The following is a 22,053-nucleotide window of genomic DNA, read 5'->3' as shown; positions in this document are numbered from 1 at the left end:
CTATCTCTATACTGATTCATGGATGGTAGCAAATGCCCTGTGGGGGTGGCTACAACAATGGAAGCAGAACAACTGGGAACGCCGGGGCAAACCCATCTGGGCTGCTGCATTGTGGCAAGATATTGCTGCCCGGGTAGAGAACCTGGTTGTAAAGGTACGCCATGTAGATGCTCATGTGCCCAAGAATCGGGCTACTGAAGAACATCAAAACAACCAGCAGGTGGATCAGGCTGCTAAGATTGAAGTGGCTCAGGTGGACCTGGACTGGCAACATAAAGGTGAATTATTTATAGCCCGATGGGCCCATGACACCTCAGGCCATCAAGGTAGAGATGCAACATACAGATGGGCTCTTGACCGAGGGGTGGACCTGACCATGGACACTATAGCACAGGTTATTCATGATTGTGAAACATGTGCTGCAATTAAACAAGCCAAACGGTCAAAGCCTCTTTGGTATGGAGGACGACGGCTGAAATACAAATATGGAGAGGCCTGGCAGATTGATTACATCACACTCCCCCAAACCCGCAACGGCAAGCGCCACGTACTTACAATGGTGGAAGCAACCACCGGATGGCTGGAAACATATCCTGTGCCCCATGCCACTGCCCGGAACACTATCCTGGGCCTTGAAAAGCAAGTCCTATGGCGACATGGCACCCCGAAAGAATTGAGTCAGACAATGGGACTCATTTCCAAAACAACCTTATAGACACTTGGGCCAAAGAACATGGTATTGAGTGGGTGTATCACATCCCTTATCATGCACCAGCCTCCGGGAAAGTTGAACGATACAATGGACTGTTAAAGACTACACTGAAAGCAATGGGTGCTGGGACATTCAAAAATTGGGAAACACATCTGGCAAAGGCCACCTGGTTAGTCAATACTAGAGGATCTGCCAACCGAGCTGGACCTGCCCAATCAAACCTGTTACGCACTGTAGAAGGGGATAAAGTTCCTGTAGTGCACGTAAGAAACATGCTGGGTAAGACAGTCTGGGCTACTCCCGCCTCAGGAAAAGGCAAGCCCATTCGTGGGATTGCTTTTGCTCGGGGACCTGGATGCACTTGGTGGGTAATGCAAGAGAATGGGGAGGTCCGGTGTGTACCTCAAGGGGACCTAATACTGGGTGAGAATAGCCCATGAGTTGAATTGTAGTATGTTAATTATCATATAACACTGTATGTCATCGCTACCATGGTTGCTATATATCATAGATGAAAATGGTGATTAATTAGAAGGTATTGGAAAGAGTGTAACCTGAGCATGACATAAATGGTATGGAATAAGGGGTGGATATCTGTCCTGGTTTCAGTTAGGACAGAGTTAATTTTCCTCCTAGTAGCTGGCAGGGTGCTATGTTTTGGATTAGGATGAGAAGAGCGCTGATAACATGCTGATGTTTTAATTGTTGTAGAGCAGTGCTTACACCAAGCCAAGGACTTTTCAGCTTCTCGCTCTGTCCTGCTAGCGAGCAGGCTAGGGATGCAGCAGGAGCTGGGAGGGGACAGACCCAGGACAGCTGACCCAAACTGGCCAAAGGGGTATTCCATACCATCTGACGTCATGCTGAACAATATATAGGGGTGGCTAGCCGGGGTGGAGGGGGGGGCCGGCTGCTCGGGGATAGGCTGGGCATCAGTCAACGGGTGGTGAGCAATTGCATTGTGCATCACTTATTTCGTACACATTATTACTATTAATACTATTATTATTATTATTATTGTTGTTATTCTTTTCCCTGTCTTAATAAACTGTCTTTATCTCAACTCACAGGCTTCACTTTCCCGTTTCTCTCCCCCATCCCGGAGAGGGAGGGGGGAGGGTGAGCGAACAGCTGTGTGGTGTTTGACTGCCAGCCGGGCTAAACCACAACACCTTACTAGCCCAGCTCCACTTTAGATGGCAAAAAGGAGGGAGCTGGGAAACTCCCAGCCATCGAGGCCATCTCCAGGGCTCTCCAGAATGACACTGTCTGGCACCTCCTCGTGAGCAGTGGCCAAGGCATGAGGGCCCGTCTTCTTGCTTGGAGAAGCCCCAGAAATACTGATCCGTGTTCCTGATTTCTTGCTTTTCAGGGCGTCACAGCCTTCTTTGCTGTTAAACAGGAGCGGCCCATGGCAGGCTTTAAGCTCCTTGATGTAAAGATGCCCGTCTTCCATGTTTTGGAGCACTTTGCCAATGTTCATGGACTGCCGTATAAGAAAGAAACTTTTCCTGGTAAGAAAAGAGATGAATGTCAGGGCTCCCATGTGCTGGGACTTTGGGCTGCATGCTCAGCTGCTGCTGGGAGGGCAGTGGAGGGGTTACACAGCTCCTCCACAAGGTCCTGAGAAAGGCCTCCCAGCTATCGAGGCCATCTCCCGGGCTCTCCAGAATGATGACATCTGGCACCTTCCATGAGCAGTGGCCAAGGCACCAGGGCCCATCTTCTCGCTTGGAGAAGCACCGCGCTGGATTTCCCGCCCCAGAAATACTGAAATACTCTTCCTGCTTTCTTGCTTTTCAGGGTATCAGAGCACCTGGGCTGGGCGCCTTCCGCACTATTTTTAAAAGGAGCTGCCCATGGGAGGCTTTCAGCTCCTCCATGTAAAGAAGCCCATCAATCAGGTTTCAGAGAACTTTGCCAGTATTCATGGACTCCCTTACAAGAAAGAAACTTTTCACGTAAGAAGAGATGAATGTCAGGGTTCCCACGTGCGGGGACTTCGGGCTGCATGCCCAGTTGCTGCTGCTGAGCAGCCTGACGAGTGGAGGAGGGCCAGAGAGAGATGGAGGCCAGGACTGCTCCCATCCTGCGCAGCGGCTGCCTGATTTTCCCAACACTCATGCACCTCCCAACACACGTGCACCTCACAGACGATGGTGAGCCTGTCAGGAGGCGTTAGAGGAATAGGCACCCGTGAATACCTCTTAAGCTGCATTTCCTTCTGGGGACAGGGACCGGGGGACTCAGGACATGGGCACCAGCTCCCTTGGTCACCTGGCTATACTGGAGGTGTGGGCTGGCTTGCAGCTTAACCTCCCTTGCCACAGCTTTCGAGGGACTGGGAAAGTTTGGGATGCAGTACCCTACTCCATCCGACGTCAGCTCGCACTGAACAAGGTGGGCTTTGCAGACTTGTCCTCCCCTCTTACTCTACTCTTTCCCGGAGCTGCCACCCCACGGAACGCCTCCTCAAGCAGAGGAGAAACTGGGAAGCAGCGTCCCTGTGTGGGACAAATCCTGCCTACAAGTGCAGGAGGGCCGGAGAGAGATGGAGGCCAGGAGTGCTCCCATCCTGTGCTGCAGCCGCCTCATGTTCCCAACACTCATGCACTTCCCAGACGACGGTGAGCCCATCAGGAGGTGCCTGAGGAACAGGGGACAGGAGGGAAGGGGACAGGGGGCCCCATGACACAGGCACTGGTCCCCTCAGCTGCCAGGGCTGTGCTGGAGCAGTGGGCTCTCTTGCAGCATGACCTCTCTTTCCCTTGCTTTCCAGGGATTGGGAAAGTTTGGAATGCAAGCCAGTATGTAGCCTGAGCCAGTTCTTAAGGCTTTCCCTAGGTGTTGGGAACCCCCGGGGGAATTTGCTGAGCTTTGTGTGAGTGCTTGGGCTCTGCTCTCACTAGCCCAGCTCTTCTTTAGAGGACAAAAAGGACGGAGCTGGAAAACTCCCAGACATCAAGGCCATCTCCAGGGCTCTCCAGAGTGATGCCATCTGGCACCTTCCATGAGCAGTGGCCAAGGCACAAGTACCCATCATCTTGTTTGGAGAAGTCCTGCGCTGGATTTCCCGCCCCAGAAATACGGAAATACTGTTCCTCCTTTCTTGCTTTTCAGGGTATCAGAGCACCTGGGCTGGGCGCCTTCTCCCTTATCAAACAGGAGCTGTCCATAGGGGGATTTGAGCCCCTCCATGTCACGAAGAGGTGGCATAGAGTCCCAGGACTCCCTTCCCCACCTGTGAAATGCTAGTGGCCAAGAAGACTCCCTTCTAGGTCAACCCACCTGCCAGCTCGCTCTGCCTTTTAGAAATAGCACCGGATCAAGCAGGGAGGCTCATTCCCTGCCTATTTGTGTGGCCACCAAGGAGCAGCTCTGACTAGCCTTCTCTTTTCCTCCTTACAGGGGTGCCTCCTGCTATTAAGAGCCAGCTGCTCACACGCCAGAGTCCTTCTCTACCCAGACTCTCCAGGGCGACTGGGGAGGCAAAGCTGGGCCAGGCTGCTGGGGAAAAAGAGCCTTCTCCCAGGTGAGGCTGGGGGGGAGCTGGAGGAGGCAACTCCTGGGCCCTTCTCCTTGAGTCATCGAGCAGCTTCCCTTGGACACAGGGACTTGGTGAACTCCACAGGGGTCCCGCCACATGTCCCACCGCCTGCCCTTTCCTTGCTGGGCACCCAGTTTGTGAGCAAAAGCTACAGCAGCGAATCCTCCTCTTGTGTGCTTGCAGGCTGCGTACAGCACGTCAGGAGAGCTCCTCAAAGATGGCAGAAGAGGGGAAGGGCAAGCGCTCTGCTGCGGCCTGGCCCCAAACTCAAGCCCCTGCCTGTGAGGGTCAATGGAGAGCAGGACAGGTAGCCACTGGATCTGTGTACCCGTTGGCGGGTTGTTTCACAGGTTGCCTTCATGGAGATTTGATGTGTCTCTCTAATCATTGCATGCTCAGCACGAAGCATGTTTTTGCAGGCATTGCTCTCCTGCGCTCACTGCCAGTGCACAGCCAGGGAAGCAGCTGCTGCAGCAGCTCAGAGCAGAAGGCCACGGTTGTTCAGTCATCCAATGCAGCTGCAAGGGAGCCTCCGTTTATTTTGGAGAACTGCAGGCCTCTGGGTGCACCAAGGGACAGGGTTCCCCTACCTCTTGTTCCCTCTCTCCCTTCTTTGCTGGGAGGGTCTGCATGTGGGCATCTACTTCTCTGATTTGGCAGGTGGCTGCCACAGCTTGGGCCATGGCTTCTCCTTGGGCCAGACCTCAGAAAAGGGACGATGGTCCTCGCTGAGGGCTGCTGCCTGCTGGAAGAGCAAGACCAGGTTGTTGAGCAAAAGCTACAGCAGCAAATCCTCTTCTTGTGTGCTTGCAAGATGTTGGCAGTGCGTCAGGAGAGCTCCACAAGGATGGCAGAACAGGGGAAGGGTTGTTACAAGGGCAGTGCTTCTGGAGATTTGACATTTCTCAAACCATTGCACGCCCTTCTCCCCTGTAGGAAATATGCTGCCTGTGCCGGCAAGAAGATGAAAGAACTCTGCAGGCATCGCTGGCTGAGGAGCAACTGAAGGAAGAACGGGAGGGACAGCACATGTGGGCACAGTGCAAGGGTCGTGGCGAAAGGAATGGGAGAGAGAGTATCTGGGTATGACAAGTGCTTTCAAGCACTCCAGAAGGAACCTTTCTCTTCTCTCAGGGGGCCATGTGCACACTCTTCCCCTCTTTGCTCTGCCAGGAAGCTTCTCTCAAGGAGAAAAACCTGCCCTTTCTGAGCCTTGTTTTCCTCTGCGGAGGACGAGGGCTCCTCCAAAGCCCACTGCTGTGAATGCGTTCTTGCCCTTAGCTTCAGAGGCCGAGGGCTGAGGCCTTTCACGCTGCCTTTCTAGGAGAAAGAAGGCTGCAGGGAAAGTGCCCTGAGCCTGGGGAAACCCTGAGGGGACGACTGCCCCACTGCCATGTGACAGCTCCCACATTAGCACCTCCATCTAAAAACGGACTACGGAGAGGCCCTGCCTCCAGCCGATGGATTTGGCCACATCGGACAGGAAAAGTGTCCTCTCACAGCCAGGGTCTGAATGAGTCATCGTCTTTCTCAGGTGAGTGTGCTGCTTCTGCAGCCCATGGCTGGCATCAAGGCCAGGGCACTGCAACCACTGAGCGTGGTGGCCTGGAATCACACTGCTGTCCTCTTCTTGCTTCCAGGATTGGGCTCTACATTCCATCTGGAAGAGCTGCAGGGGGAAATCCCATTCAAAGTCCCGAGAAGCAGGCTGAAAAGAAGGGAGAGCCAAGGATGGAGGAAGACTCCAACAGAAAAGGTAACATGAGAGCAGTCTCTTGGCCGTCATGCCCAAGACGCCACCAAGGAGTTTCTCTTAGCAGCCCTCCTGTTGCCTCCTTACAGGGGTGCCTCCTGCTATTAAGAGCCAGCTGCTCACACGCCGGAGTCTCTCTCCAGCCAGACTCCCCAGGGTGACAGAGGAGGCACAGATGGGGCAGGCTGCCGGGGAAAAAGAGCCTTCTCCCAGGTGAGGCTGCGGGGGAAATCGGAGGAGGCAGCTCCTGGGCTCTTCTCCGTGAGTCATCAAGCGGCATTCTTTGGACACAGGGACGTGGTGAACTCCACAAGGGTCCCAATATGTCCTACTGACGGCCCTTTCCTTGCTGGGCTGCGAGCACGAAGCATGTTTTTGCAGGCATTGCTATCCTGCGCACACTGCCAGTGTACAGCCAGGGAAGCAGCTGCTGCAGCAGCTCAGAGCAGAAGGCCACGGTTGTTCAGTCATCCAAAGCGGCTGCAAGGGAGCCTCCGGTTTTGTCGGAGGAGTGCAAGCCTCTGGGTACACCAAGGGACAGGGTTCCCCTCTCTCTTTCTCCTCTTTGCTGGGAGGGTCTGCATGTGGGCATCTACTCTGATTTGGCAGGTGGCTGCCACAGCTTCTTGTAAAGAAGCCCATCTTCCAGGCTTCAGAGAACTTTGCCAGTATTCATGGACTCCCTTACGAGAAAGAAATTATTCCTGGTACGAACACAGATGAATGTCAGGGCTCCCACTTGTGGAGACTTGGGGCTGCATGCTCAGCTTCTGGTGTGAAGGCAGTGGAGGGGTTAGAGATCTCCTCCAGAAGGTCCTAAGAAAGGCCTGAGCTCCTCTCAAGCCTGGGCCCACCAACACCTTGCACATCCCTCCAGAGAGCAGCTCCTGGAAAGGTCCCTCCCCACGCTGTTGGCACCCTCATGGCTGCGTTGGTGGCTGACTTCTCCTCTTGGCATCTGGCGCAGCTGCAGGTGCAGACCGGCAGCAGGGCATCAGTGCTGGAGGGCCCAGCAGATGCCCAGACGGGACTGCCCTCCTCTGCAGGCCTGTCTTAGTTCCTTGGCTCCTTGCTTCTTTTCCCTCAGGTGTACCTCCAGCTGGTGTCCTGAATTATGCCTGGCTGCCCTTGGACACCGGCATTCCTCGGGACACCGTGCAGCGCTGCATTCAAGAGACCCTGCTCTTTCTCTCCTACACCCTCGCAAAGAAGCAGGGTGTTGATTTCATCTTCAAGGACATTGGCTGTCTGGTCTTCCGCAAGAGCAGAGTCCAAATGCAGTTTTCCTCAGACTTTGTTCACAGCCTGAATAGCATCGGCCAGCTGCTGAAATCTCGCCTCAGTGACCAAGTGACAGGACCAAGAGCAGAGCTGTGGACGTCCCTGGAAAGACTGCAGAGGATCTTCTGATCTTCTTCTTTTTGGAAGGAGGCTGTGCTCCCTGCTTTTGGGCAGACACAGGTGGGGACCTTCAGAGCCCACCTGAGAGTTTTCTTCTGTGTTGCTGCAGCTGCCGTTCAGTGCGGAGTGTGCGGGTGAGGAAAGAGCTGGAGAAGAGAAAGGAGGCCCTGCAGGAAGACAGGACCAAGGGCAGAGCTCCGAACATCCCTGGGAATTCTGCAGAGGATCTTCTGATCCGCTAAACCTCTCCTGCAACAGCCTTCTTTCCACTAGCAACAGCCCCTTCCTTGGGCAGTGAGGCCCCTGGGCGCAGAAGAACCCTTGCCCTGGCCTTCCGTAGCTGCTTGGCCAAAGGTCTCCAGCCCGGCCTCACACAGCGCCTCAGCCTGGCGCTGCGTAGATTCCCTGTCACTGGCTGGGACACGAGGGGCCTCTGCAGGGCCACACAGACCCTTGGGACTCCTGCCTATGCACGCTCCACAGGACTGGGGCTGAAGGGAGCAGGGAGTGTCACTCAGCTGCCCTCACTGGAACTGAAACTTGAACCCTTTCTTTTTCTCTCCCTAGCATTGGTGAGAAAGTCCCTGTGCTTCCAGTGCCGAAGATGACACGAGCATCAGGGAAACCAGCGCGGACCCCTCGCAGCTGTGAGCAGCTGTCAGCCCAATAAAGACTGTTGCTTCCTGCTGGAGGGACCAGCACGGGCTTTGTAGTGTTCTGATTTCACACAAACAGAGCATGGTTGAGGTTGGGAGGTACCTGAAGAGGTCAGCTTGGCCAACCCCCTGCTCAAACAGGGCCACCCAGCACCAGTGTCCAAGGACCATGCCCTGTGCAGATGGCTTTCAAGTATCTCCCCTTGCGGAGGGAGACTCCACAGCCTCTCAGGGAACTTGTGCCAGGACTCGGTCACCCACACGCTACAGGAGTGTTTCCTGAGGTACAGATGGAAGCCGCTATGTCTCTCTCTGTGCCCATCGCCTCTTGTCCCGTCCTTGGGCTCCACTGAAATGAGCCTGGCTCCATTCCCTTTGCACCCTGCCCGCAGGCATGTAGTTATCCACTGATGAGATCCCCCCTGAGCTTTCTCTTCTCCAGGATAAACAGTCCCAGCTCTCCCAGCCTCTCTTCACAGGAGAGATGCTCTGTTCCCTCAATAATCCACCTCATGATTTTTGTGGGACTCTTAAAACAGTTAAAGAAGAAACGCTTGTGGCCTCCCAAGACAGCCACAAACGCCTCCTAGCTGAGGCTGCCGATTCACCCTTGCTGAAAGCCAGGTGCTCTTAGTATCCAGCATCAGCAGCTGCCTGTGCCTGGAGAGCTGGGAAGAGCTGGGAGCTCTTGATCCTTCCAGGGTGGGACTTCCAAGGTAACAGCTCTCTGGAACCTTCCGTTTGTTCCCAGAAAAAAGCCATCAAGCACCTGCCCTCACTCAGCCCAGGATTAGCAGCAAGTCTTCCTTCCCTGTTGGTCCTGCTCCCAATGGAGCTTTGAAGTTAAGAGCCTCTTTTGGAAAAAGAGTTTTCCACGACCTCTTGGGTCTGCACATAGCCAAAAAAAACAGACGGAAAAGAGAGAGAGTTTGAAACTTTGGAGAAAAGAAGAAAGGAAGGGAAGCCAGCAGGGCCAAACCCTGTCCCGGGGACTTTAACTCAGCACACCGCAAAACTGAAGGACAGGTCGAATTTTTCTCACGTCACTCCTACAAGAAAGTGAAGAGCTCTCTTTCTCTCACACGCTCTCACAGTTTTCATTCTCTCCTCCTAAAACTCTCGGGGACTTCGATCACTCATCAGGCAGCCTTGATGCAAGTTGCTGTAAATTCTACTTGGGTCCTCTTGCTGAACTCTTGCTGCCCTTGGCTTAGAGATCCCAATGGAGATGGAGATGTACAGAAGTAGATGGGAGCAGGAGGTTTCAGCTCTCTCATCTGCTCGTTGGCCACTTGTGCTCACATTATTAGCACCGTCTTCACTCTGCAGGTGCTCTGCAGGAGTCTTTTTAGACCCGTGTCCATACCTTGAGGGTTACTTTAGCAAAACCTAAACCACACCATCCTGAAGTCTACTGGACCAGGCCCATGTAATCTGCTACGTCACCTAGTGCTGAAAGCATGCGAAAGAGCGAGGGTGCCACGGAGAAGCCCTCCGTGTTGTGGGGCACACACTCGTCCCTCAGGACACCTCACAGACCACGTGCGACGTGGCCATCAAACACATGGAGACACTGAGAGAGTGCCAGGCACAAGCTCTATATTAAATACTACTGAAGCATAACTTCTTTCTTATTTGCTTTCAAGATTTAATAAATAAATAAATGGCATTTCTAGCATTTCCTTCCCACACCCAAATGGATCGCCTTGCACGCCCCCTGGGGCACTCTCGAGGTTTGTATGGGACTGAAATGAGAGAGTTTCATTCTCAGTGCTGGGTTGCTCAGCTCGGTGGTGGCTCTACAGGAAAGATGCTCCCTGAGTGTACAGAGAGAGAGAGAAAAGCTGCTCCCTGACAGGGCGGCTCCCGACCCATCCTCTGACAGCCCTGGCGGCCATTTTGCAGTTGTGGTTTCCCCCTGTGCCACAAGCTGGCTGAGGCCTTGGGCTGTCCCCAGCACGGCTGTGGGGGATGGCGGGCGGCATCTAGACACATGAGGCCTTTCTTTTCCTTCTAAAAGAAACTTGGTGAAGGAAACGCGCTCTCTGGAGAGAGCAGTGCCACTTTTCTCCAAGTTCTGGGGCTTCCATGGTAAGTGACATGGCCTCTCACTTTGTGGGCCCTGTTTTTCATCATCATTTGTGAGGGGCTTCTGCATCCCCCCCGATCACTGGCTGTGGCCAGGGCTTCCCCCCAGGATGTCTGGGCAGGCCCATGCCGGTGGGCAGGCTCTGGGTGGGCCTTGTCCCCTGCAGGGGCGGGCGTCTGCCCCTGAGCCCACCTCCCACGAGCGGCTCCTGCACTCGCGGCTGCCCCTGCCCGGGGCGCTGCCGCTGCTTCTGGAACCTTCCTGCAGCCTCTGGCAGCGCCTGCTTGGCAGCCGTTTGTTGGGCTTGTCAGCGTGGGATCAGCGGGCCGTGCCAGCCCGCAGCATGGCAATGGCAGCCTTGTTGCCGTCCCCAGGGCATGGCTGAAGGGGGATATTGTGGATTTGATTTCCAAGGACTGGGAGAATTTGGGATGCAGTATCCCACTTCATCCGCAGGCAGTTCGCACTGAACAAGGTGGGCTTTGCAGCCTCGTGCTCCCCTCATACTCCGGTCCTTCCAGGAGCTGCCACCCCACAGAACGCCTCCTCAAGCAGAGGAGAAACTGGGAAGCAGCGTCCCTGCGTGGGACAAATCCTGCCTACAAGTGCAGGAGGGCCGGAGAGAGATGGAGGCCAGGAGTGCTCCCATCCTGTGCTGCAGCCGCCTCATGTTCCCCACTCATGCACTTCCCAGACGACGGTGAGCCCATCAGGAGGTGCCTGAGGAACAGGGGACAGGAGGGAAGGGGACAGGGGGCCCCATGACACAGGCACTGGTCCCCTCAGCTGCCAGGGCTGTGCTGGAGCAGTGGGCTCTCTTGCAGCATGACCTCTCTTTCCCTTGCTTTCCAGGGATTGGGAAAGTTTGGAATGCAAGCCAGTATGTAGCCTGAGCCAGTTCTTAAGGCTTTCCCTAGGTGTTGGGAACCCCCGGGGGAATTTGCTGAGCTTTGTGTGAGTGCTTGGGCTCTGCTCTCACTAGCCCAGTTCTTCTTTAGAGGACAAAAAGGACGGAGCTGGAAAACTCCCAGACACCAAGGCCATCTCCAGGGCTCTCCAGAGTGATGCCATCTGGCACCTTCCATGAGCAGTGGCCAAGGCACAAGTACCCATCGTCTTGTTTGGAGAAGTCCTGCGCTGGATTTCCCGCCCCAGAAATACGGAAATACTGTTCGTCCTTTCTTGCTTTTCAGGGTATCAGAGCACCTGGGCTGGGCGCCTTCTCCCTTATCAAACAGGAGCTGTCCATAGGGGGATTTGAGCCCCTCCATGTCACGAAGAGGTGGCATAGAGTCCCAGGACTCCCTTCCCCACCTGTGAAATGCTAGTGGCCAAGAAGACTCCCTTCTAGGTCAACCCACCTGCCAGCTTGCTCTGCCTTTTAGAAATAGCACCGGATCAAGCAGGGAGGCTCATTCCCTGCCTATTTGTGTGGCCACCAAGGAGCAGCTCTGACTAGCCTTCTCTTTTCCTCCTTACAGGGGTGCCTCCTGCTATTAAGAGCCAGCTGCTCACACGCCAGAGTCCTTCTCTACCCAGACTCTCCAGGGCGACTGGGGAGGCAAAGCTGGGCCAGGCTGCTGGGGAAAAAGAGCCTTCTCCCAGGTGAGGCTGGGGGGGAGCTGGAGGAGGCAACTCCTGGGCCCTTCTCCTTGAGTCATCGAGCAGCTTCCCTTGGACACAGGGACTTGGTGAACTCCACAGGGGTCCCGCCACATGTCCCACCGCCTGCCCTTTCCTTGCTGGGCACCCAGTTTGTGAGCAAAAGCTACAGCAGCAAATCCTCCTCTTGTGTGCTTGCAGGCTGCGTACAGCACGTCAGGAGAGCTCCTCAAAGATGGCAGAAGAGGGGAAGGGCAAGCGCTCTGCTGCGGCCTGGCCCCAAACTCAAGCCCCTGCCTGTGAGGGTCAACGGAGAGCAGGACAGGTAGCCACTGGATCTGTGTACCCGTTGGCGGGTTGTTTCACAGGTTGCCTTCATGGAGATTTGATGTGTCTCTCTAATCATTGCATGCTCAGCACGAAGCATGTTTTTGCAGGCATTGCTCTCCTGCGCTCACTGCCAGTGCACAGCCAGGGAAGCAGCTGCTGCAGCAGCTCAGAGCAGAAGGCCACGGTTGTTCAGTCATCCAATGCAGCTGCAAGGGAGCCTCCGTTTATTTTGGAGAACTGCAGGCCTCTGGGTGCACCAAGGGACAGGGTTCCCCTACCTCTTGTTCCCTCTCTCCCTTCTTTGCTGGGAGGGTCTGCATGTGGGCATCTACTTCTCTGATTTGGCAGGTGGCTGCCACAGCTTGGGCCATGGCTTCTCCTTGGGCCAGACCTCAGAAAAGGGACGATGGTCCTCGCTGAGGGCTGCTGCCTGCTGGAAGAGCAAGACCAGGTTGTTGAGCAAAAGCTACAGCAGCAAATCCTCTTCTTGTGTGCTTGCAAGATGCTGGCAGTGCGTCAGGAGAGCTCCACAAGGATGGCAGAACAGGGGAAGGGTTGTTACAAGGGCAGTGCTTCTGGAGATTTGACATTTCTCAAACCATTGCACGCCCTTCTCCCCTGTAGGAAATATGCTGCCTGTACAGGCAAGAAGATGAAAGAACTCTGCAGGCATCGCTGGCTGAGGAGCAACTGAAGGAAGAACGGGAGGGACAGCACATGTGGGCACAGTGCAAGGGTCGTGGCGAAAGGAATGGGAGAGAGAGTATCTGGGTATGACAAGTGTTTTCAAGCACTCCAGAAGGAACCTTTCTCTTCTCTCAGGGGGCCATGTGCACACTCTTTCCTTTTGCTCTGCCAGGAAGCTTCTATCAAGGAGAAAAACCTGCCCTTTCTGAGCCTTGTTTTCCTTTGTGAAGGACGAGGGCTCCTCCAAAGCCCACTGCTGTGAATGCGTTCTTGCCCTTAGCTTCAGAGGCCGAGGGCTGAGGCCTTTCACGCTGCCTTTCTAGGAGAAAGAAGGCTGCAGGGAAAGTGCCCTGAGCCTGGGGAAACCCTGAGGGGACGACTGCCCCACTGCCATGTGACAGCTCCCACATTAGCACCTCCATCTAAAAACGGACTACGGAGAGGCCCTGCCTCCAGCCGATGGATTTGGCCACATCGGACAGGAAAAGTGTCCTCTCACAGCCAGGGTCTGAATGAGTCATCGTCTTTCTCAGGTGAGTGTGCTGCTTCTGCAGCCCATGGCTGGCATCAAGGCCAGGGCACTGCAACCACTGAGCGTGGTGGCCTGGAATCACACTGCTGTCCTCTTCTTGCTTCCAGGATTGGGCTCTACATTCCATCTGGAAGAGCTGCAGGGGGAAATCCCATTCAAAGTCCCGAGAAGCAGGCTGAAAAGAAGGGAGAGTCAAGGATGGAGGAAGACTCCAACAGAAAAGGTAACATGAGAGCAGTCTCTTGGCCGTCATGCCCAAGACGCCACCAAGGAGTTTCTCTTAGCAGCCCTCCTGTTGCCTCCTTACAGGGGTGCCTCCTGCTATTAAGAGCCAGCTGCTCACACGCCGGAGTCTCTCTCCAGCCAGACTCCCCAGGGTGACAGAGGAGGCACAGATGGGGCAGGCTGCCGGGGAAAAGAGCCTTCTCCCAGGTGAGGCTGCGGGGGAAATCGGAGGAGGCAGCTCCTGGGCTCTTCTCCGTGAGTCATCAAGCGGCATTCTTTGGACACAGGGACGTGGTGAACTCCACAAGGGTCCCAATATGTCCTACTGACGGCCCTTTCCTTGCTGGGCTGCGAGCACGAAGCATGTTTTTGCAGGCATTGCTATCCTGCGCACACTGCCAGTGTACAGCCAGGGAAGCAGCTGCTGCAGCAGCTCAGAGCAGAAGGCCACGGTTGTTCAGTCATCCAAAGCGGCTGCAAGGGAGCCTCCGGTTTTGTCGGAGGAGTGCAAGCCTCTGGGTACACCAAGGGACAGGGTTCCCCTCTCTCTTTCTCCTCTTTGCTGGGAGGGTCTGCATGTGGGCATCTACTCTGATTTGGCAGGTGGCTGCCACAGCTTCTTGTAAAGAAGCCCATCTTCCAGGCTTCAGAGAACTTTGCCAGTATTCATGGACTCCCTTACGAGAAAGAAATTATTCCTGGTACGAACACAGATGAATGTCAGGGCTCCCACTTGTGGAGACTTGGGGCTGCATGCTCAGCTTCTGGTGTGAAGGCAGTGGAGGTGTTAGAGATCTCCTCCAGAAGGTCCTAAGAAAGGCCTGAGCTCCTCTCAAGCCTGGGCCCACCAACACCTTGCACATCCCTCCAGAGAGCAGCTCCTGGAAAGGTCCCTCCCCACGCTGTTGGCACCCTCATGGCTGCGTTGGTGGCTGACTTCTCCTCTTGGCATCTGGCGCAGCTGCAGGTGCAGACCGGCAGCAGGGCATCAGTGCTGGAGGGCCCAGCAGATGCCCAGACGGGACTGCCCTCCTCTGCAGGCCTGTCTTAGTTCCTTGGCTCCTTGCTTCTTTTCCCTCAGGTGTACCTCCAGCTGGTGTCCTGAATTATGCCTGGCTGCCCTTGGACACCGGCATTCCTCGGGACACCGTGCAGCGCTGCATTCAAGAGACCCTGCTCTTTCTCTCCTACACCCTCGCAAAGAAGCAGGGTGTTGATTTCATCTTCAAGGACATTGGCTGTCTGGTCTTCCGCAAGAGCAGAGTCCAAATGCAGTTTTCCTCAGACTTTGTTCACAGCCTGAATAGCATCGGCCAGCTGCTGAAATCTCGCCTCAGTGACCAAGTGACAGGACCAAGAGCAGAGCTGTGGACGTCCCTGGAAAGACTGCAGAGGATCTTCTATCTTCTTCTTTTTGGAAGGAGGCTGTGCTCCCTGCTTTTGGGCAGACACAGGTGGGGACCTTCAGAGCCCACCTGAGAGTTTTTTTCTTCTCTGTTGCTGCAGCTGCCTTTCGGTGCGGAGTGTGCGGGTGAGGAAAGAGCTGGAGAAGAGAAAGGAGGCCCTGCAGAAAGACAAGACCAAGAGCAGAGCTCCGAACATCCCTGGGAATTCTGCAGAGGATCTTCTGATCTGGTAAACCTCTGCTGCAACAGCCTTCTTTCCTGGGCTCAGAAGCACCCTTGCCCTGGCCTTCCGTAGCTGCTTGGCCAAAGGTCTCCAGCCCGGCCTCACACAGCGCCTCAGCCTGGCGCTGCGTAGATTCCCTGTCACTGGCTGGGACACGAGGGGCCTCTGCAGGGCCACACAGACCCTTGGGACTCCTGCCTATGCACGCTCCACAGGACTGGGGCTGAAGGGAGCAGGGAGTGTCACTCAGCTGCCCTCACTGGAACTGAAACTTGAACCCTTTCTTTTTCTCTCCCTAGCGTTGGTGAGAAAGTCCCTGTGCTTCCAGTGCCGAAGATGACACGAGCATCAGGGAAACCAGCGCGGACCCCTCGCAGCTGTGAGCAGCTGTCAGCCCAATAAAGACTGTTGCTTCCTGCTGGAGGGACCAGCACGGGCTTTGTAGTGTTCTGATTTCACACAAACAGAGCATGGTTGAGGTTGGGAGGTACCTGAAGAGGTCAGCTTGGCCAACCCCCTGCTCAAACAGGGCCACCCAGCACCAGTGTCCAAGGACCATGCCCTGTGCAGATGGCTTTCAAGTATCTCCCCTTGCGGAGGGAGACTCCACAGCCTCTCAGGGAACTTGTGCCAGGACTCGGTCACCCACACGCTACAGGAGTGTTTCCTGAGGTACAGATGGAAGCCGCTGTGTCTCTCTCTGTGCCCATCGCCTCTTGTCCCGTCCTTGGGCTCCACTGAAATGAGCCTGGCTCCATTCCCTTTGCACCCTGCCCGCAGGCATGTAGTTATCCACTGATGAGATCCCCCCTGAGCTTTCTCTTCTCCAGGATAAACAGTCCCAGCTCTCCCAGCCTCTCTTCACAGGAGAGATGCTCTGTTCCCTCAATAATCCACCTCATGATTTTTGTGGGACTCTTAAAACAGTTAAAGAAGAAACGCTTGTGGCCTCCCAAGACAGCCACAAACGCCTCCTAGCTGAGGCTGCCGATTCACCCTTGCTGAAAGCCAGGTGCTCTTAGTATCCAGCATCAGCAGCTGCCTGTGCCTGGAGAGCTGGGAAGAGCTGGGAGCTCTTGATCCTTCCAGGGTGGGACTTCCAAGGTAACAGCTCTCTGGAACCTTCCGTTTGTTCCCAGAAAAAAGCCATCAAGCACCTGCCCTCACTCAGCCCAGGATTAGCAGCAAGTCTTCCTTCCCTGTTGGTCCTGCTCCCAATGGAGCTTTGAAGTTAAGAGCCTCTTTTTGGAAAAGAGTTTTCCACGACCTCTTGGGTCTGCACATAGCCAAAAAACAGACGGAAAAGAGAGAGAGTTTGAAACTTTGGAGAAAAGAAGAAAGGAAGGGAAGCCAGCAGGGCCAAACCCTGTCCCGGGGACTTTAACTCAGCACACCGCAAAACTGAAGGACAGGTCGAATTTTTCTCACATCACTCCTACAAGAAAGTGAAGAGCTCTCTTTCTCTCACACGCTCTCACAGTTTTCATTCTCTCCTCCTAAAACTCTCGGGGACTTCGATCACTCATCAGGCAGCCTTGATGCAAGTTGCTGTAAATTCTACTTGGGTCCTCTTGCTGAACTCTTGCTGCCCTTGGCTTAGAGATCCCAATGGAGATGGAGATGTACAGAAGTAGATGGGAGCAGGAGGTTTCAGCTCTCTCATCTGCTCGTTGGCCACTTGTGCTCACATTATTAGCACCGTCTTCACTCTGCAGGTGCTCTGCAGGAGTCTTTTTAGACCCGTGTCCATACCTTGAGGGTTACTTTAGCAAAACCTAAACCACACCATCCTGAAGTCTACTGGACCAGGCCCATGTAATCTGCTACGTCACCTAGTGCTGAAAGCATGCGAACGAGCGAGGGTGCCACGGAGAAGCCCTCCGTGTTGTGGGGCACACACTCGTCCCTCAGGACACCTCACAGACCACGTGCGACGTGGCCATCAAACACATGGAGACACTGAGAGAGTGCCAGGCACAAGCTCTATATTAAATACTACTGAAGCATAACTTCTTTCTTATTTGCTTTCAAGATTTAATAAATAAATAAATGGCATTTCTAGCATTTCCTTCCCACACCCAAATGGATCGCCTTGCACGCCCTCTGGGGCACTCTCGAGGTTTGTATGGGACTGAAATGAGAGAGTTTCATTCTCAGTGCTGGGTTGCTCAGCTCAGTGGTGGCTCTACAGGAAAGATGCTCCCTGAGTGTACAGAGAGAGAGAGAAAAGCTGCTCCCTGACAGGGCGGCTCCCGACCCATCCTCTGACAGCCCTGGCGGCCATTTTGCAGTTGTGGTTTCCCCCCGTGCCACAAGCTGGCTGAGGCCTTGGGCTGTCCCCAGCACGGCTGTCAGTGATGGCGGGCGGCATCTAGACACATGAGGCCTTTCTTTTCCTTCTAAAAGAAACTTGCTGAAGGAAACGCGCTCTCTGGAGAGAGCAGTGCCACTTTTCTCCAAGTTCTGGGGCTTCCATGGTAAGTGACATGGCCTCTCACTTTGTGGGCCCTGTTTTTCATCATCATTTGTGAGGGGCTTCTGCATCCCCCCCGATCACTGGCTGTGGCCAGGGCTTCCCCCCAGGATGTCTGGGCAGGCCCATGCCGGTGGGCAGGCTCTGGGTGGGCCTTGTCCCCTGCAGGGGCGGGCGTCTGCCCCTGAGCCCGCATCCCACGAGCGGCTCCTGCACTCGTGGCTGCCCCTGCCCGGGGCGCTGCCGCTGCTTCTGGAACCTTCCTGCAGCCTCTGGCAGCGCCTGCTTGGCAGCCGTTTGTTGGGCTTGTCAGCGTGGGATCAGCGGGCCGTGCCAGCCCGCAGCACGGCATTTCTGGCCTTGTTGCTGTCCCCAGGGCACGGCTGAAGGGGGATATTGTGGATTTGATTTCCAAGGACTGGGAGAATTTGGGATGCAGTATCCCACTTCATCCGCAGGCACTTCGCACTGAACAAGGTGGGCTTTGCAGCCTCGTGCTCCCCTCATACTCCGGTCCTTCCAGGAGCTGCCACCCCACAGAACGCCTCCTCAAGCAGAAGAAACACCCCAGCGGTAGCCTGCAAACTGCAGATGTGCCAGGGGCCACTTGCTGCTCTGGCAATACGCACCAAAGAAGAGCCCAGCTCCAGCAGAAGGACGGGATCCGTACTGCCTGGCGCTTGTGTGTTGCCTGTGGCCAGAGTGGGCAGGCCATTATGTAGCTGGAGCCAGTTCTCAAGGCTCTCCGTACATGTTGGAAGCCCTTGGGGGGATTTTCCTGAGCTGAGGGTGTTGGCTCTGCCCTTACTAGCCCAGCTCCACTTTAGATGGCAAAAAGGAGGGAGCTGGGAAACTCCCAGCCATCGAGGCCATCTCCAGGGCTCTCCAGAATGACACTGTCTGGCACCTTCTCGTGAGCAGTGGCCAAGGCATGAGGGCCCGTCTTCTTGCTTGGAGAAGCCCCAGAAATACTGATCCGTGTTCCTGATTTCTTGCTTTTCAGGGCGTCACAATACCTGGCCTGGGTGCCTTCTTTGCTGTTAAACAGGAGCGGCCCATGGCAGGCTTTAAGCTCCTCGATGTAAAGATGCCCATCTTCCAGGTTTCGGAGTACTTTGCCAATGTTCATGGACTGCCATAGAAGAAAGAAACTTTTCCTGGTAAGAAGAGAGATGAATGTCAGGGTTCCACGTGCGGGGACTTTGGGCTGCACGCTCAGCTGCTGCTGGGAGGGCAGTGGAGGGGTTACACAGCTCCTCCACGAGGTCCTGAGAAAGGCCTGAGCTCCTCACAAGCCAAGGCCCACCAACGCCTTGCACGTCCCTCCACACAGCAGCTCCCAGAAATGTCCCTCCCCATGCTGTTGGCACCATGAAGGCTGCGTTGTTGGTTGACTTCTGCCCTTAGTAGTTCCCACGGTTCCCTATCTCTAAGGGGAAAAGGCATCCGAGCCCAGGAGCTGGCAGGGCTCATTGAGAGGGCTTTAAACTAGGTAAGAAGGGGGATGGGACTGAAATAAGGCTTGTTGGAGCTCTGCCAGGGGGAACAATGGCAAGGCCTGGGGAGAAGGCAATGGCCCAAATGAAGTGCATCTACACTAATGCACGCAGCATGGGTAAGAAACAAGAAGAACTGGAAGCCACTGTGCAGCAGGCAGGCTATGACTTGGTCGCCATCACGGAAACATGGTGGGACCACTCATGACTGGAGTGCTCCAATGGCTGGCTATAGGCTCTTCAGAAGGGACAGGCAGCACAGAAGAGGTGGTGGTGTGGCTCTCTATATTAGAGAGTGTTTTGATGTTGTGGAACTTGAGGCTGGGAATGATAAGGTTGAGTCCCTATGAGTTAGGATCAGCGGGAAGGCTAACAAGGCGAGCATCCTGGTGGGGGTCTGTTATAGACCGCCCAACCAGGATGAGGAGACGGATGAGGAGTTCTACAGGCAGCTGGCAGAAGTTGTGAAATCGTCAGCGCTTGTTCTCGTGGGGGACTTCAACTTCCCAGACATATCCTGGAAGCACAACACAGCCCAGAGAAAGCAGTCTAGGAGGTTTCTGGAGAGCGTGGAAGATAGCTTCCTGACGCAGCTGGTTAGTGAGCCTACCAGGGGAGGTGCCCCGCTAGACCTTCTGTTCACAAACAGAGAAGGACTGGTGGTAGACGTGGTGGTCGAGAGCTGTCTTGGGCAGAGTGACCACGAATGGTTCAGTTCTCTATTCTTGGCGAAGTCAGGAAGGGGACCAGTAAAACCGCTGTCTTGGACTTCTGGAGGGCTGACTTTGTGCTGTTCAGGACACTGGTTGGCAGAGTCCCTTGGGAGGTGGTTCTGAAGGGCAGAGGAGTCCAGGAAGGCTGGGCACTCGTCAAGAAGGAAATCTTAATGGCTCAGGAGCGGTCTGTCCCCACGTGCCCGAAGACGAGCCGGCGCGGAAGAAGACCGGCCTGGCTGAACAGAGAGTTGTGGCTCGAGCTTAGGAGAAAAAGGGGGTTTATAATCTTTGGAAAAGAGGGCAGGCCACTCAGGAGGACTATAAGGATGTTGCGAGGCTGTGCAGGGACAAAACTAGAAAGGCCAAAGCTCATCTGGAGCTCAATCTGGCTACTGCCATTAAAGATAACAAAGAATGTTTTTACAAATACATCAACACCAAAAGGAGGACTAAGGAGAATCTCCATCCTTTACTGGATGTGGGGGAAACTTAGTTACAAAAGATGAGGAAACGGCTGAGGTGCTTAATGCCTTCTTTGCCTCAGTCTTTAGCGGATTGTTCTCTGGATACCCGGTACCCTGAGCTGGTGGAAGGGGATGGGGAGCAGGATGTGGCCCTCACTATCCACGAGGAAATGGCTGGTGACCTGCTACAGCACTTGGATGTACGCAAGTCGATGGGGCCGGATGGGATCCACCCGAGGGTACTGAGAGAACTGGCGGAGGAGCTGGCCAAGCCGCTTTCCATCATTTATCGGCAGTCCTGGCTATCAGGGGAGGTCCCAGTTGACTGGCGGCTACCAAATGTGACGCCCATCTACAAGAAGGGCCGGAGGGCAGACCCAGGGAACTATAGGCCTGTTAGTTTGACCTCAGTGCCAGGGAAGCTCATGGAGCAGATTATCTTGAATGTCGTCACGAGGCACTTGAAGGGCAACCAGGCGATCAGGCCCAGTCTTATGAAAGGCAGATCCTGCTTGACGAACCTGATCTCCTTCTATGACAAAGTGACACGCTTAGTGGATGAGGGGAAGGCTGTGGATGTGGTCTACCTTGACTTCAGTAAGGCTTTTGACACCGTTTCCCACAACATTCTCCTCAAGGAACTGGCTGCTCATGGCTTGGACTGGCATACGCTTCGTTGGGTTAAAAACTGGCTGGATAGCCGGGCCCAAAGAGTTGTGGTGAATGGAGTCAAATCCAGTTGGAGGCCGGTTACTCGTGGCATCCCCCAGGGCTCAGTACTGGGGCCAGTCCTCTTCAATATCTTTATCGATGATCTGGACGAGGGGATCGAGTGCACCCTCAGTAAGTTTGCAGATAACACCAAGTTAGGTGCATGTGTCGATCTGCTCGAGGGTAGGAAGGCTCTGCAGGAGGATCTGGATAGGCTGGACCGATGGGCTGAGGCCAACTGTATGAAGTTCAACAAGGCCAAGTGTTGGGTCCTGCACCTGGGGCACAACAACCCCAAGCAGCGCTACAGGCTGGGAGATGAGTGGTTGGAAAACTGCCTGGCAGAGAAGGACCTGGGAGTACTGGTTGATAGGCAGCTGAATATGAGCCAGCAGCGTGTTCAGGTGGCCAAGATGGCCAACAGCATCCTGGCTTGTATAAGAAGCAGTGTGGCCAGCAGGGCTAGGGAAGTGATTGTCCCCCTGTACTCGGCTCTGGTGAGGCTGCACCTCGAGTACTGTGTTCAGTTTTGGGCCCCTCGCTACAAGAAGGACATGGAGGTGCTCGAGAGAGTCCAGAGAAGGGCAACGAAGCTGGTGAGGGGTCTGGAGAACAAGTCTTACGAGGAGCGGTTGAGGGAGCTGGGGTTGTTTAGCCTGGAGAAGAGGAGGCTCAGGGGTGACCTTATCGCTCTCTATAGGTACCTTAAAGGAGGCTGTAGCGAGGTGGGGGTTGGTCTATTCTCCCACATGCCTGGTGACAGGACGAGGGGGAATGGGCTAAAGTTGCTCCAGGGGAGGTTTAGGTTGGCTATTAGGAAGAACTTCTTTACCGAAAGGGTTGTTAGGCATTGGAATGGGCTGCCCAGGGAAGTGGCTCAGTCACCATCCCTGGAGGTCTTTAAAAGATGTTTAGATGTTGAGCTTAGTGATATGGTTTAGTGGAGGACTTGTTAGTGTTAGGTCAGAGGTTGGACTGGGTGATCTTGGAGGTCTCTTCCAACCTAGACGATTCTGTGATTCTGTGATTC

At 54.8% G+C, this 22,053-nt stretch overlaps 5 long non-coding RNA genes across 6 annotated transcripts in view; 4 read left to right on the top strand and 1 right to left on the bottom strand.

The window, feature by feature from the left end:
- LOC121063668 overlaps nucleotides 1-22,053 on the top strand; it is a 33,544-nt gene that overhangs the window by 8,873 nt on the left and 2,618 nt on the right. The window contains exon 2 of the long non-coding RNA XR_005816136.1: nucleotides 390-394. This is a non-coding gene — a long non-coding RNA (uncharacterized LOC121063668). The remainder of the gene's footprint in view (nucleotides 1-389; nucleotides 395-22,053) is intronic.
- LOC121063667 lies at nucleotides 2,230-19,010 on the bottom strand. The gene is made up of 3 exons (XR_005816135.1): nucleotides 18,899-19,010; nucleotides 14,622-14,627; nucleotides 2,230-2,323 (listed from the first exon to the last, which is right to left on the bottom strand). It is a non-coding gene; the product is annotated as an uncharacterized LOC121063667 (long non-coding RNA).
- LOC121063664 lies at nucleotides 4,071-5,258 on the top strand. The gene is made up of 3 exons (XR_005816132.1): nucleotides 4,071-4,244; nucleotides 4,443-4,566; nucleotides 5,196-5,258. It is a non-coding gene; the product is annotated as an uncharacterized LOC121063664 (long non-coding RNA).
- LOC121063665 lies at nucleotides 6,144-12,798 on the top strand. The gene is made up of 3 exons (XR_005816133.1): nucleotides 6,144-6,225; nucleotides 11,962-12,085; nucleotides 12,715-12,798. It is a non-coding gene; the product is annotated as an uncharacterized LOC121063665 (long non-coding RNA).
- On the top strand, nucleotides 14,964-21,451 carry LOC121063663. 2 transcript variants are annotated; one of them, XR_005816131.1, is made up of 4 exons: nucleotides 14,976-15,169; nucleotides 15,463-15,744; nucleotides 19,468-19,472; nucleotides 21,401-21,451. It is a non-coding gene; the product is annotated as an uncharacterized LOC121063663 (long non-coding RNA). The 2 variants fall into 2 exon arrangements; XR_005816130.1 differs by lacking the exons at nucleotides 19,468-19,472; nucleotides 21,401-21,451 and having other exon boundaries at nucleotides 14,964-15,169; nucleotides 15,463-15,594.

The sequence above is a fragment of the Cygnus olor genome, chromosome 1 (genome assembly GCF_009769625.2).
Source record: "Cygnus olor isolate bCygOlo1 chromosome 1, bCygOlo1.pri.v2, whole genome shotgun sequence".
NCBI lineage: Eukaryota > Metazoa > Chordata > Aves > Anseriformes > Anatidae > Cygnus > Cygnus olor.
Note: the sequence above shows the minus strand (reverse complement) of the source record. Positions and strands in the feature narration are given on the sequence as shown.